Raw genomic sequence first — 17,435 nt, 5'->3', positions numbered from 1 at the left:
ATTTTTCCGCTATATATATATATATACATATATATATATATATATATATATATATATATATATATATATATATATATATATATAACAACAAAATATAATTTTTTTACAATTTTACTACAACTTTACATAATTTCTGTAGTATAATGTATGTCATGTCTTCTCTTCTTCGAGTTTCAATCTGAAATTCAGCCAAAATCAAGTCTAATCTTCACCCAAACACCCTCAAAATTGAGATATAAACTCCAAACGATATTCCCAATTATTTGCAACAACACCCAATCCAAACAAATAATGGTTTTTGAAAATCCAAATTCGAATTCAAAGCTTCAAAGCTTTTTAATGACCGTCAATGGTGGAATTGCTGCTCCCTTTTCCTTTGCTTTACATTACTGGAATTAGGGATTGAGAGATAGAGAGAGACGTAGAGAAAATTTCCAATTGTTTGCAACAACACCCAATTCAAAAAAATTATATTTTTTGAAAACCCAAATTCGAATTCAAAGCTTCAAAGCTTTTTAATGGTTGTCAATGGTGGAATTGCTGCTCTCTTTTCCTTTGATCTACATTACTGGAATTAGGGATTAAGAGATAGAGAGAGACGTAGAGAGAGAGAGAGAGAGAGAGAGAGAGAGAGAGAGAGAGAGAGAGATAGAGAGAGAGAGAGAGAGACGGAAAGAGAGAGCGCATGAGGGAGAGAGAATAAGGATGGGAAGTAATTGATTCCTAATATAAAGGGATACTCATTTAATTCCTATAGCGTATATAATTGGTAAATTTGTATATAGGAGGTAATTAAATTGAAACTTGAGTAGGGAGGGTAATAAAGTTTCCAATAATGTATATGTATATAAAAAACCCCCCAAAGAAACAGTTTACACCCTGTATAGCCCCATAACTATTTAAACTAAAATTAGCCAATATATGTTTACATTGAATTTCATGCAGTATTATTTTTTTACCTTCTTCCCCGAGCTACCATAAAACCCTCATTTAGTTTTTTTTTTTTTTTTTAAATCTATATACATGATGCATAAAAGTAGATATACACTTTTATACACTCTGATACATTATATATATATATATATATATATATATATATATATATATAGTGTACAAATAATATATCTACTTTGTATAACCATGTTTAAATAATGTATTTACATTGTAAATCAATGTATAATAGATCATTAAACATTGTTATACATTGTGGATACATTTATAACCGAGAAGCCCTTTATTCTAATCTCTAGAAAAATTCAACTTCAGTTTACTACAAGAAAAAAAAGAAACCCATTCAATAGCTTAATCACTGTAAGTTTTCAGATTTACATTTTGTATTAACAACCAAATCTTGTAAGAGAGAAATATGGAAAAGAAAAAATCAAGAAAGAAGAAGAAAAGGGAAAACGGATGACATGAGAAAGCTTGTAGCAAAAAAAAAAAAAAAAAAACAAAAAACAAAAAACAAAAAATAAAAGAGAAGTAAGAATGATATGAGAATAGGGGTATGGGGGTAAATATTTATAGCCTGTTTGGCCTTTTTCAAAATTGTAGTGTTTGGCCAAGCTTTTAGAAGAAAAAAAATACTTTTGAGTAGAAGCATAAGTACTCTTGGAGAAGAAGAAAAAGTAGTTTCTCCCCTAAAATACTTTTTTGAAAAGTACTTTTGAGAAAAATACACTCAAAATAACTTTTTAAAAGCTTGGTCAAACACAAATTGCTGCTCAGAAGTGGTTTTAAAGTTAATTAGCCTAACACAAACAACTTCTCACAAAAAGTACATCAGAAAAAAACACTTTTATCACGATCCAAAATCTCAACCTGTCGTTAATCTCAACCTGTCGTGATGGAGCCTAACACACATACTAGGCAAGCCGACAATCATATAACAACTAAACATATGAATGAAATAGGTTTAATAAACTCAACAACGAAAAATCTCATAAATATCTGATAAAAGTAATTGAAACTCTACTATAACCATCCCAAAATCTGGTGTCAACGAGTACATGAGCTACTAAGTATCAACATAGTCTGAAACTCTAGTACAACTGTCCCAATGATAGAATAGTACTAAATAAAATGAAAAGAAGGAGAGTCAAGGTCCGCGTGCGTCATAACAGTTACCTCAAAGTCTCAGAGCAGGTACTAGCACCAAATCTAGCAATCACCATGTCCAGATGTACCTGGATCTGCACACGAAGTCAAAGTGTAGTATGAGTATAACCGACCCAATGTACTCAATAAGTATCGCAGCTAACCTCAGCGAGATAAAAGAGCACAACTTATAAATGATGCTAGTTATCACATGTACAATTTCATCATTTCAACAAGTACAGAGCAATAATGAAATCAAGTCATGAAGTACAGGAAGAAGCATCTGTGTGTGTATGTGTACAGTTTCTCAAATACTATGCTCAGTCAATATTCGACATATAGAGATGATATGCAGTTAAATCAGGAAAATAATCACGGAAATTGCTAGTAAAGATAAAATGCAAAATCCAAACAATCACTGACCAGATTTCCTCAGCCTTTCCAATTCCATACCAAACAACTAATAAGATTTTCTCAATATCCACGTGTACACCATCAAGAGAGAAACATGAGACGGTGACCCTAGGGGGATGGATCCATATCTACATGCAAGCACAGCCAATGCAACGTACTACCAGCCCAGCATGGTCACAGGAATAACAATACAATTCGCCCGACATGGTCACAGGCATAAAAACACAATTCTCCCGGCGTGGTCACAAGAATAACAATACAATCTGTCCGGTGTGTTCACAGGCATAACAACAATCTGCTCGGCGTGGTCACATGCATAACAACACAATCCGCCCGGTGCTGTCATAGGCACAACAACACAATCCGTCCGGCATGATCACACCCACTCAGTCCAATCATATCACACAGGAGCAAATAACAAGAATACATGTACGTGATGAATAATTAACAAATCTCATGCTCCTGGACAGGTAAAAGTGACATTGTAAGTGTAGGCATGTGCAAAGTGTACTATCATAGCTCGTATCGACAAATCTCATCACAGAATAGCATTTATCAAGTTCACCTCCAACATGGCTTAAATAGTTCACAATAATGTCACAAATGTGAGAAACATCATAGCTTAAAGCTTAACAGTCAAATCTAGGCATATCATAGCCTAAGCACAACCCGAACATGGATAAGTATCCCCCAGTGTTAGCACATGAGCTCAAACCCACACATGTCCGCACCCAATAGCACGTAGCTATTACAATAATTAAGGCAACTAGTGCATCAACCAATTTTGGATAAGATACTTACCTCAAGCAAACCAAATCACTTCGCTAACAAGCCCTTCTCGCACGTATCAACCTCCGGAAGGCTCGAATCTAGCTAAAATAACGTAATACGATCAATAAAAGCCATAGGAAGTGATTCCAAAGGATAAAGCTAAGGTCTTTAACTCAAATCAAAAAAGTCAACCCCGGGTCCACGCCTAAGAACCCGACAAAATTTACAAATTTCGAACATCCATTCAATAACGAGTCCAACCATACCAAAATCATCCAATTCCGACCATAAATCGTCCCTCAAGTCCTCAAATTTTACTCTCCAATAGCATAGTCCAAAAATTTCAAATTCTAACTTAGATTCATGAAAAATAGGTGAAATAATCAATGGGTATTCAGTATTCATGGACAAAAGTGAATAAAAGTCATTACCTCTTCAATCTAGGTGAAAGCCTCTCTAAAATCGCCCTAGTCCGCCCTTCAAAATTCATAAAAAGAAAGAAAGACTCAAACCCTCGATTTTATTCTTCTGCCCAGTGATCCTGCTTCTGCGGCCAGTAAGTCCGCCTCTGTGGTAAAAGATGCGCACCTGCACAAACAACTTAAGTCCCGCATGTCGCACCCCTTTTTCTCGCGAAAGCGGGTTTCAACACGTGACAACTCTTTTAAGGAAGGTTTTAAAAGAGAGAGTCGCCACCTAACGGTTTAAGGTGTGTTAGGGCACCTATTTACAAATAACTCTGGTTTACCCAGTTTGCAACACTAAAGATCGGGTAAGGGCTCAAATTACCTCGAAGAGAAGGTGTTAGCCACTCTTCGAGGTCCACAACTGTGGGTCACGGCCGAACTCGAATTATATGAATTAGTCAGACAAAGAAAGCAAGATGTTTGGGAAGTTATTACCAAAAGTCCTTGAATAAACATAAATAATTGATTTAAAGACAAGGTGAGGAGATTCAGGGAATGACTAAGGACCAAGCCCTAGTGTGTCAGAGATCACAAGGGTCTCAATTGAACCCCGAGCAATGCTCACACTAGGGAGGTCAATGATAGAACCTAGGTAGCCTTGGCTTTCAGCCGGCTAAGAATGAGAACTCAAAAGAGCCCAGGTAACAAGTGAAAGAGAGTATAAGGTTGAGGGATAGCAGTGAAGGATACAAACATATAGTCAAGTTGAGCACATAGAGCAGATAATCAAACATGCTTTACATTTTAAGAACAGACTTAGCAAAGATTCAGAAGAACAAGTTCAACACCTAGTGCATAAGTAGTCACACATTAACAAGACAGGTTTGCGGGATTGGTATACACAGACTCATCATAGTAAAGAAAATGTTCAAATTATGCTAAGCGTTGGTGCTAGTGTTAGATGAAGGAATCATATTAATTGGCAACAGCATTTAGACAGGATGAGAACAGAGCATTGCAACTACTGGGAAGTTAAGACATGCTAGAAGCATACTAATAGGGAACAAGATCAAACATGCTTCATAGGCAGGATATCATCATAACAAATTCAGAATAGGACAGGAGACAGACTTGCTATATAGTTAATATACACATTCATGCTTTTGAAAACAATCAACTAGTCTATTAAAAGGGATACGAATCATGTAAGTAAAGCATGTTCAAGTAACAGGATTGAAAGCAAAATTAAACAACAAAGAGGTGCAAAGGTCCTAAACATCAGTAAGTTACAACACATAGGCTAGATAAGCTTGAAAGGAAACTAATTTACTCAAATCAGGATTAGGCATGCTTTAAACTGTCAATACGAAGTTAAAAGTTAAGGAGAGCTAAAAAATTGAAGTAGAACAAGTAGAATTGCACACAAAAACATCCCAGAAGAACACATTAAGAAAAAACTCCAGGAGTGAAAACATATGCAAATCACATATACATAGGAATGATACGAAGTCCAGTAACTCACCAGTTAAGTGAAAAAAAAAGAAGAAAGAACAGAAGTCCGCAGTGTTCTTAATATCAACGAAGAACAAGAACCCAGAATTTTGATGGCCTCTGCTTTCAGCCGGCCAATAACTAAAGTATAGAACGAGATAATGAGGGAATAACTGAATAGAGCTTTAAATTTTAGTGAGATTATAGCGATTCCTGTCTATCATAAAGGGGAATGGGGAGGGGTTTATATAGTAGTAGAAATTAAACAAGTAAACACTGTAAAATAAAACATAAATAAGGAAGCAATAACACGCAGAATCAATAATAATCAGATTTAGGTAAAAATAGGTAAACCCTAGTTTTTTAGGGAAAGTGAATATTGACAAAATATCACAAAAATCGGACACACAGTAGAATATAGGACGGATATAGACATAATAACACTTAAAATCAGAGAATCGAACCCATTTTGGTTCGATCTAAAGAGGTCTGAAAAAACCCTAGTTTTAGGGTAAGTAAGAATCAACAAAAAATACACAGAGATTTGTACCCATAATGTAACAAAGGATGGATATAGACGGAATAGCAGAAAGGTCAAGGATTTGAATCGATTCTGGTTCGATTTTGATGAGATTTTCTTGCCATGTTTAGTCAAGCACCATAGCAGAGTAACCAGTACCAAGAGGAGGACGTATATGGCAAGTAGTAGCAATCAAATCGCATGTCCGGCGGGATTGTGAGAAGGATTTGCGGGGAAGACGACTATGGTTTAGTTGAAGAAGAAGGGGGGGGGGGAGGGTTTGAGAGAATATGAGGGCGGCGGATTGTAGGGGAGTGATTAGGGTTTGGGGGTGAGGGTATAATTAAAAGGAGGGATTGAATAGGGGTCGTTGATCTCAGAGATCAACAGCCAGAATTTTAAGAGGGTTGGGTCAGGTTAGCTTAGGCGGGTTGCGACCAGGTTATGGGTTGGGGTGGACTGGGCTATGGTTTGGGTAGTTTTAGGTCCGAATTTGGTTTTTAACAAATGGGCTATTATTGAAATACACAAAATTTAACAAAATAATTTATAAAAATGCTTTAGTAAATAAATAAAAATGTTATTTATGCAATAAAATAATTAACAATAATAATTTAGCATTATAAAAATATAGAAAGCTATTTTGACACAAATAGTATAGATAAAAAGAAATTATGATGAATATAGGCTATTATTGCAAAATTAGGTAAATAACTTAAAAAATACAAACACAATTATACGAAATAAAGTAAAAATATTATGAAACATATACGAGGATGCAAAACAGTAATTTGGATGATTAAGTCATCACAAAATAATTTGAAGGAATAATTATTAATTATTCAAGTANGAGGGGGGGGAGATGAGAGATTTTGAGGGCGGCGGGGTGGGTGAAATAGGGTTAAGGTTAGATCGGGTAGGATATAACTAAAAGGGGTTGGGGTGCTGTGAGCCGTTGATCTTCAGAGATCAACGATTGTGATTTTAAAAAAGGAATTGACTCGGGTTTTTAAATGGGTATGGGTCTGGGTTAATGGGTATTTGGGTATTGGGTATTAGGGTATTGGGCTGGGGTAATGGGTAGTGTATAGGTCCGAAATTAATTAAGAAAAAGGGCTAGATTTTAAATACTCAATTAAATCAGTAAATAGTTTATAAAAAATAATTATAAATAACAAAAATATCACTTGTGCATGAAAATAATTTAAAATAATTACTTAACAATATATATAAAAGTCATTTTTGTGTAAATAATGTAATTATGCATATATATGGGCTATTATTGCAAAATATGCAGTTTTAGCCTAAGGATGCAAAATAAGTATATATAAATATTTAAAGCTTAATATGGACATAGATGATGAAAAAATTAAATAATAAATTATTATAAATTGTGATGCAGTTAATAATTATTTATATAAAAATGCAGGAATAAATTAGTTAAAAGCCTTTAACAATTACAGAAAATTATGGAAAAATACTTGGGATGCTCATGCACTATTTTAAAGGTATATATGCATTTTTGAAATATATGAGGGAAAAATTAGGTATCAACAGCTGCCCATCTTTACCCGGGAAGGATGAAAGAGTTGTCGGGTAAAGAAATGATGACCGATTTTGACCGAATGGGGTGTTTTGAAAAATATAGGCCGCACCCTGGTCTCTGAGCTGCCTACATATCCCTGGTTTTACAGGAATCAGGCCGTGTGTAGTTCTGGACCCAACGGTGAATGAAACCGATGGAATTGTTATAGGAATAGTCGTATGTTTTGGAAAGGGTTCTTTTAGGAAGGATAGTATCGGATGGATTTATGCGGAGTTATGAATGTGAATTTTAAGCGTAACAAATGTATTACAGGGCAGATACCTGAACGATCATAGAGTAAGGGCGAGTAATTGATGGGAGTCAGTTATGTTTGAAATAGTGGCAGAGTGCAAATGGTATGAGCGAAAACCGGAGCGAAGGTTGCTTCTGTTTGAAGAACGGTTAACTCTTGAGTTACCCGCAAAACTTAAAACACGATGCGTGCAAATATATATGTATTACTGCGAGAATTTAAACATCATGCAGACTCCCTTTGGACCATGAAGGTTGTCTTTGGACGGTGAGCATGATGTCCTTAGACCATGACGTCTTGGGCCATGAATCGTGAGATAAGTGATTCGCAGGCCATGAAATGACGTTCTCGAGCCATGAGAATGGTGCCTTCGAACCATGACGCCTTTGAATAATGATGTGTGAGATCCTCAGGCCATGGCATGGTGTCTTCAGGCTATGAGGTTGATGCCTTTGGACTATGACACCTTCGGACAGAGACATGGTGATGCATCATATGAGCAAAACAAGACAGAGCTTAGTCTTGTATAGGATCGGGACAGAGCTTAGCACCGGAGAAGGTGAAATACTGCTAGGCTTCAGATAGGGTAACGTTCAGTCATTAGACAAGGAAAGGCAGAGCTTAGCCTTATGCAGATGGGGATGCAATGCTTAGCCTCATGCGAGAAAGGGGAGACAGTGCTTAGTCTCATGCAAAGGAAAGGCAGAGCTTAGCCTTATGCAAATAGAGAGGCAGGGCTTAGCCTCATGCAAGATTTGACACAGGGCTTAGTCTCATGCAAAATAGAAGGCAATGCTTAGCCTCATGGGAGACAGTGCTTATTTTCATGCAAGGAAAGGCAGGGCTTAGCCTCATGCAAAATGGGAGGTAGTGCTTAGCCTCATGCAAAGAAAGGAGACAGGGCTTAGTCTCATGCAATGGAAGGCAACGCTTAGCCTTATGCGATTGAGGAGGCATGGCTTAGCCTCATGCAAAATGGGAGGCAGTGCTTAGCCTCATGCAAAGAAAGGAGACAAGGCTTAGTCTCATGCAATGGAAGGCAATGCTTAGCCTTATGCGATTGAGGAGGAAGGCCTTAGACTCATGCAGAATGGGAGACAATGCTTAGTCTCATGCAAGGAAAAGAGACAAGGCTTAATCTCATGCAATGGAAGGCAATGCTTAGCCTTATGCGATTGAGGAGGCAGGGCTTAGCCTCATGCAATGGGAGACAGTGCTTAGCCTCATGCAAAGAAAAGATAATGAGTGATAGCAGAGTATTTTCTTATCTGGAGACATGTTTTCGTTTGGCAATTTTGTCGTTATGAAGATAGTGATCATGATATGTGTGTATTTGCGAATACTCTTGTTATGTTCAATGTGCCTGCATCCAAAGAAAAATTGTGAGTTTTGCGGGAAGGTTGGTTCGTGCCTTCGCCTGCTTGCTTTGCTTTGCTTGGCTCTGGGGATCCTGTTTGAGTTACCCTAGGTAACATCTGGCTGCCATAGAAATAAAGTGTTCGAAAAATATGCATGCACTTGATAAATATAGTTGTTTAAACACATAGTAGTATGCAATATCAAGTAAATTAGATGATCCAATGGCTGTGACACTTTAGAGATATTGCAACTTCTTTGCATTATAATTTTGAGGGTCCTCCTCAAAATTCTGCCCTAGTTTAATAAGCGATTCTTCGGCCGTTCCACATATGATGAAATTGGCTGGACTTGCTCCAGAATTTTGAGGGTTCTCCTCAAAATTCTGCCCCAGTTTCTGACCATGGGGAAATGAAGATTTTATTAAGATGTGACCGAACCCATAGGGCTGCCTACGTATCCCCTCTTAAATGGGAATCAGGTCAAGCGTAGTTCAGTTATATCAAATGAACAATCTAAGCATAGTATCTTTTGACTGCGTCTGAGTTGATAGGTTTTGGCCAAATTTCTCCGTCCATTTCTGCAAGTATGAGTGCTCCTCCTGTTAGTACTCTGTGAACCATGTAGGGACCTTGCAAATTGGGTGAAAATTTCCCTTTGGCTTCATCTTGATGTGGAAAGATTCATTTCAGCACCAGTTGCCCCGATGTGAACTGTTTGGGTCAGACCTTTTTGTTGAAAGCTCTAGACATTCTGTTCTGATAAAGCTGACCATGGCATACCGCATTCATTCTTTTCCCAGTCATAGCAACTCTGTATCCATTCTGCATCACTGAGTTCTGCTTCTTGTATAATTCTCAAAGAAGGAATTTCAACTTCGGCGAGAATGACAGCTTCAGTACCGTAGACCAGTAAGTAGGGAGTTGCCCCAGTTGATGTACAGAATGTGGTACGATACCCCAATAAGGAAAATGGTAATTTCTCGTGCCATTGCTTGTGGTTGTCTATCATTTTTCTCAATATTTTCTTGATATTCTTGTTTGCGACCTCCACGGCTCCATTCATTTGAGGTCTGTATGCTGTGGAATTCTTATGCTTGATTTTGAAGGTTTCACACATAGCTTTCATTAAGTCACTATTGAGGTTGGCAACATTGTTGGTGATGATGGATTCTGGTACTCCAAATCGGCAAACAATATGATCCCTGACGAAATGTGCGATGACTTTCTTGGTTACAGCCTCGTAAGATGCAGCCTATACCCATTTTGTGAAGTAGTCTATGGCCACTAAAATGAACCTGTGCCCGTTTGAAGCGTTGGGCTCGATCGGACCGATGATATCCATTCCCCAAGCGGCAAAAGGCCAAGGTGCACTTGTTGCATTGAGTTTATTTGGTGGTTCCCGTATCATATCTGCATGTATTTGACACTGCTGACACTTTAGGACATACCTGATGTAGTCCATTTCTATAGTCTTCAATAAATATCTTGCTCTCAATATCTTCTTGGCTAAAACGAAACCGTTCATGTGTGGTCCGCAAGTTCCGGCATGTATCTCTTCGAGCAGTTTGGAAGCTTCCTTGGCGTCAACGCACCGTAATAATCCTAGGTCTGGAGTCCTTCTATACAGAATTCCTCCACTTTGTAAGAAATGGTTGGATAATCTTCGGAGTGTGTGTTTCTGAGTATGATTTGCATGCTCCGGGTATTCTCCTTTTGCCAAGTATTCCTTGATATCATGGAACCATGGATTCCCATCCGTTTCTTCTTCAATATGAGCGCAATAAGCTGGCTGATTATAGATTCTTACTGGAATAGGGTCGATGAAATTCTTGTCCGGGTGCTGTATCATGGAGGACAAAGTGGCCAATGCATCTGCGAACTCATTCTGGATTCTCGGAACATGTTTGAACTCTATCTTTATGAACCTCTTCATCAACTCTTGCACATGATATAGATATGGTAATATTTTGGCATTCTTTGTAGCCCGCTCTCCTAGAACCTGATATACCAGAAGGTCAGAATCATCAACTACCAGCAATTCCTGGATATTCATGTCAATGGCCAAATTAATCCCCAAGATGCAAGCCTCGTATTCTGTCATATTATTGGTGCACGGAAATTTGAGTTTCGTGGATACCGGATAATGTTGACCTATTTCTAACACCAAAACAGCTCCAACACCCACTCCTTTGAAATTTGCAGCCCCATCGAAGAACATTCTCCAACCGTCGTAAGTTTTGGTGATATCTTCTCCTACAAATGATACTTCTTCATCGGGAAAATACGTTTTTAGTGGTTCGTATTCTCCTCCTACAGGATTTTCTGCAAGATGATCTGCTAATGCTTGTCCCTTAACCGCCTTTTGAATCACATAGACGATGTCAAATTCACTTAACAGTATCTGCCATTTTGCCAACTTCCCTGTAGGCATGGGTTTCTGAAAGATGTACTTCAGAGGATCCATCCTTGATATGAGATATGTAGTATATGCACAGAAGTAGTGCCTCAATTTCTGAGCTATCCACGTCAGGGCGCAGCAGGTGCGTTCCAGCAAAGAATACCGTGCTTCATAGGGTGTGAACTTCTTACTCAGATAATATATGGCCTGCTCTTTTCTTCTCGTCTTGTCGTGTTGTCCCAAGACACAACCAAAAGCCCCATCTAATATGGACAAATAGAGTAGCAAAGGTCTCCCAGGTTCTGGCGGGACCAGGACTGGTGGTGTGGACAAATATTCCTTGATTTTCTCAAAAGATTTCTGACAGTCTTCAGTCCAACTTGTGGCGGCATCCTTCTTTAACATTTTGAAAATTGGTTCATAGATCACAGTTGATTGCGCTATGAAACCACTGATGTAGTTGAGACGCCCTAAGAAGCTCATAACATCTTTTTTGTTCTTTAACGTGGCAAATACTGGATAGCCTTGACCTTTGACGGGTCTAGCTCAATTCCTCGACGGCTGACGATGAACCCTAACAACTTTCCAGCAGGGACTCCAAAGGCACATTTTGCAGGATTCAGTTTTAGATTATACCTTCGAAGCCGATCAAAGAACTTTCTCAAGTCTGCTATATAATCTGTGCCCTTCTTGGATTTGATGATGACGTCATCCAAATATACTTCTATCTCCTTATGTATCATGTCGTGGAAAATGGTTGTCATGGCTCTCATATAAGTGGATCCAGCATTCTTCAGACCAAACGACATCATTTTATAGCAATACACTCCCCATGGTGTAATAAAGGCTGTGTTCTCGGCTTCTTCTTCATCCATCTAGATCTTATGATATCCCGCGAAGCAATCACAAAGGATTGTAGTTCATGCTTGGCACAGTTGTCGATTAATATGTGTATGTTGGGTAACAGAAAATCATCTTTGGGACTTGCTCTGTTTAAATCCCGATAGTCGACACATACTCTGACCTTCCCATCCTTCTTCGGAACTGGCACGATGTTAGCCAACCAGGTAGGATTTTCAACCACTCTGAGGACATTAGCTTTGATCTGCTTGGTGACTTCCTCTTTTATTTTCAGACTCATATCTGGCTTGAACTTTCTGAGCTTCTGCTTTACAGGCGGACACATCGGATTGGTAGGTAGTTTATGAGCCACTATAAACGTGCTCAAACTGATCATATCATCATAAGACCATGCAAAGATATCTTCATACACTTTCAGGAACCGGATGTATTCTTCCTTCTCTAACGGTGATAGGTAAATGCTTATGCGAGTTTCTTTGACTGTGTCAGAATCTCCCAAATTGACTATCTCGGTTTCGTCTAGATTAGACTTAGGCTTGTTCTCAAAATTTTCGACTTCTCTAACAATTTCCTCAGGTATTATATCTTCTTCTTCTTCTTCTATTTCCTCTGAATCCACTATCCTTATGTTGTGTTGTCTCATTACATGTCACAGTTGTCGGTTCATCAGGATAAGTAATAATAATGCTGCAGAGAGAAAATGTAAATGATAATAATAAATACTAAAATAGCAATGCATTAAATAAATCTTAAAAACATCAAAACAAGTACGGCTCGATGACTCGAGCAATTATTTCAAAACAAGGTACGTTCAAAACAAAATACTAAAAATATCTTAAATGCTTTTAGAAATCGATCATGCTAGTTGCCAGGCTACCCAGGAACTCGACGGGCCCGGAACGGTGCAGCAGTCCAGTTCTTGAGAACAGCTCCTTTTCCTACGGTCTGAATTATAAGGACTTCCTCCTCCTCCTCCTCCCCCTCCTCCTCAACTATTACACTGCAATTCATGTTATCATCCAGAAATAGGTTCCTTAGGCAAGCTAAAGCTTCATCTTCTTCAGATCCCCATATCATGTCAGTTTGTTGAAATGTCTGGTGCAAATGCGGTATTGGCTGTTCAAGAGGGTAATACGAAACACGCCATGGCGGCGACCAATCTTCATACTCCTGCCAGGTGTACTGGTATCCAAGCCCAAAGGTTATGCCATGAAGCTTTGGTTGTATTGGTTTAGTGAAACCCTGGAGATTCTTGCCAAGACCCTTGTTGGGTTCATACCCTGTCCATAATAATATGCTTTCAATCTTATTACTCCGCCATTTGTCTTTCTCAATTGCATTGACACGCTTGATGCGATGGTACGTTTCTCCACCCAACTTCCTTCTATTCTCGACGACTGGAACAATCTGATTGGTACAAATGGGATTGCTCCCGTCCCGGTGGATGATTACTTCTTGATGATTCCATTCAAACTTCACATCCTGATGTGGAGTGGAGGCTACGGCCCCAGCAGCATGTATCCAAGGTCGTCCCAACAGCAGATTGTATTTGGCGGATATGTCCAATACTTGGAATTCAACGTCAAACCAAGTTGGGCCCATCTGCAAGCAGAGGTTGATCTCCCCAATTATGGCCCTTTGGGACCCATCGAATGCTTTCACGTTCATAGTTCCTGCTCGTATCTCATGCAAACATTTACCCAACCTCTTCAAAGTAGTCAATGGACAAATGTTGAGACTTGAACCCCCATCTATCAGGACCCTAGTGACGAATTTGTCCTCAAACTGCACTGTGATATGTAGTGCCCTGTTGTGACTCAGTTCTTCTGGTGGTAGCTCATCTTCGTGAAATGTGATCTTGTGGCTTTCCAACACTTGTCCTACCATGTTGGCCATTTCTCCGCTAGTGATGTTATTGGGTACATAAGCTTCGTTCAACACTTTCATAAATGCATTCCTATGCGCCTCGGAATTTTGCAGTAGTGATAGAATGGATATAGGAGCAGGGATTTCATTCAGATGATCAACCATAGAATACTCTCTCGCTTGCACCTTTCTCCAAAGATCATCTGGGCCAGTTTCAATGTTAGGCTGTTTGGGAGCGGCTTCTTTACTTGTTCCTCCCAAATGTTTGGGCGTGTAAACCCTACACGTCCTGGTCATACCTCGTGCTGCACCGGTTTCTTCCATTTCCCCCTTTCCTTTCCTTCTGTCCTCTGCAACATAGTCCCAAGGTATGGCATTAGACTTAAAGGACGGTGTAGGTGCTACCGTCACGGTGAAGGGTGTGGTGACTTCCACCTCAAATGGAGTTGACGTGGCTGAGGGTGTTGTTACATCAACCTCAAACGGAGTTGGTGCGGCTACTTCGACCTCAATTGGTGACTGAATCTGCACCACAATAGGTGTGAGAGTGACTTGAGGCATTTTAGGTTCATCCTCTTCACGAATGAGTCCGATTGATCCTTCCGGATCCCATTCTTCATCAGTTTCAATAACATTTACCCCTTCACCCTTGTGATCCGGGAGGGGATTGTTGTGGACATTAGGTGCAGCCTCTTTTGCTTGTATAACCTTGGTGTCAATCAGCGTCTGGATCTCATCCTTCAAAGTGCGACATTCATTGATAATATGACCATTCATGCCCGAGTGGTAGCCACATGTCTTGTTTGGATTAACCCGCTGGGAGGAATTTTCCGTAGCAACAGTGGGAATGGGAGTGACATAACTGGCAGCCTTTAGTCTCTCATACAACTGGTCGATGGGTTCAGCAATAGGAGTGTATTGTCTGGGTAGTCCACAGTCAAAATTTGGTTTGGGTTTTTGGTAGTTTTGGCGGGCTAGCGGTGAGTGGTAGTATGCTGGCTGAGTGTTATAAGTATGGTAAGTGGCGACGGGTTGTTGGTATCTGGGAGGTAAGGCTGATATATGGGTGGTGGTGTTTGGTATGTGAGGGGAGACTTCGGACCTTGTGCTACCATTACTGTACCAACTTCTTTCTTCTTAGAGATACCTCCCGACTGCAAGGCTTTGTTTGTATCCTGTAGTACCTCAAAGTTTGTTACCATTCCGCTTTTAATCCCCTCTTCTATTCTTCCTCCCAATTTGATGATGTCGGAAAATTTATGGTTTTCGATAACCATGAACCTCTCGTAATATTGCGAATCCCGAGCTCGGACAAAGAACTTATTCATCAGTTCTTCTTCCAATGCTGGCCTTACTTTCGCAGCTTCTGATCTCCATCGAGTAGCATACTCGCGAAAAGTTTCTGTTGGCTTCTTCTTAAGATTCTGAATGTAGAAGATGTCTGGCGCATTTTCTATATTGAATCAGAACCGATCTATAAAATTTGATGCCATGCTTACCCAGTTAACCCATTTCTTCGGGAATTGACTGATGTACAAAGACAGGGCGTCTCCAGTGAGGCTCCTCATGAACAGCTTCATGCAGATTCTTTTATCTTTACCAACCCCTACGAGCTTGTCATAATATTTTCTCAAGTGTACCTTTGGATTGCCTGTCCCGTCAAACATTTCGACTTAGGAGCTTTGTAACCCTCTGGCAGTTCTACGTCCGGCTGAATACACAAATCCTTGTAATTCAAACCTTCGATGCCCTTACCACCTTCAACACCTTGGACTCGACTAGTAAGTTTCTTGAGTTCTTTCGCCATGTTCTTGATGAGCAGGTCCTTCTCGGAGGCTTCAAGTATGTATAGGGTTTGTTGTGGAGTGTGGGGTAAGGTTTCCACGTATATGGGGTTACTTTGATGGACTCCATGAATTTGGGCGTAGTGATGGTCGTTGGTTGAGTTTTGGGGATCAGGGGTAGGTTGTGGTACGTTTTGAGGAGTGTGGTAGGTGGTGGTTTATGGGTATTGAGTTGGGTGGTGATGATGCTGTGGAGGGGTAGGTACTGGTGGAGGATTAGGGTTTCGAGGAGGTGTAGTATACTGATGAGGTGCGAGATGATTTTATTGGTTTTGTGTGTTCTGAGGAGGTGCCGGATTTTGAGCGTTTGTGTTCTGTTGGTTGATATCGGGGACGTTCAAGGTAGGGAAAGATTTGCAAAGTTCCAGACCTGCTCAAGTTCCCCTTGTAACTCCAATATCTTCTGTTTTAACCGTAAAACTAAGTCATTCTGCGCCAGATTACTCCAACTATCCGAAGTTTCAACATTCTCTGCATTCGTAGTGTTGACTTACCTGATACCACTCATATTGTCCATTTTAGCTTTTCCCTTGCTTTTAGGATCACTTGGAGAAGGAGGAGGTGGAGGACCTCTAGATCTGGTGTGGTATGTTGATGATGGCAGTATGCACGAACCAACATTAGGGGATGGGAATAAACAAACAAAGAAAAGAAGAAAACAAAAAGGTAAACAATTCAGTAAGGAGTATTAAAAGGATGTTTGCGGTATTTAAACACATATTGCGGAATTATAAATTCGCGTCCTAATTTGGGGGACCTCATTGTGCCCGAGGTAGGCCTAAGCGACATATATATTTGGAGAAAACCGATGCCAATAACTTCGTCATTTTATTAATATGATAAACAAACCAAATCTCTACTAAAACGACAATATTTATAAAGAGTCACTAGTTGCATGTGCCTTATTACAACCGAAGTCTAAAACGAGTCTAGAAAGCAAGTAAAACATCATTCCTAATCTATTTGGTCCCAGAGGGACATTCTCCATGCTTGGCCTTCTTTGCTCCATCAATCAGATTCCCCAGGTCACGCATGTCCAACGGCAGATATGCCCTTTCTAGGAGCCCTCCTTCATTGCCATCCATGTTTTGATAGCCTGCAACCCTCTTTCTCGTTTTCCCTTCAAGCTCCATCAACCCCTGCTCTAAATATTCCAATCTCTCTATTGACTTAGTAGCGATTTCTCTCCACTCGTCGATTGCTTCCATGTCCACGTTATGTTGCTCTAAATGCCTTGCTTCAGACTCGAAAACCCTTTTGTGCAACATCCTGTATTTGACTTGTGTTTCAGCAGCGTCTTCAATAACCCTATTTTTCATATTAATACCTGGCTTGACATCTCACGCTATATCATCTACCAACCACAATGGATAGAAGTGCACATGGCCGGCGTGATATCGATCTGACTCAATAGTATTTTCTTCCTCAATGATCTTTTGATGCCACATGTGCTGTGCCTCGAACTTGAATGGAATGGTATTCCCCTGGAAGTCTACTTTGTATTGAACCATTTTGGAAACTCGTTGTATCACCTATTTTCTCCCAGCTTGCCTCATAACCCTGATAGGAG

The sequence above is a fragment of the Nicotiana attenuata genome, unplaced genomic scaffold (genome assembly GCF_001879085.1).
Source record: "Nicotiana attenuata strain UT unplaced genomic scaffold, NIATTr2, whole genome shotgun sequence".
Taxonomy (NCBI): domain Eukaryota; kingdom Viridiplantae; phylum Streptophyta; class Magnoliopsida; order Solanales; family Solanaceae; genus Nicotiana; species Nicotiana attenuata.
Note: the sequence above shows the minus strand (reverse complement) of the source record.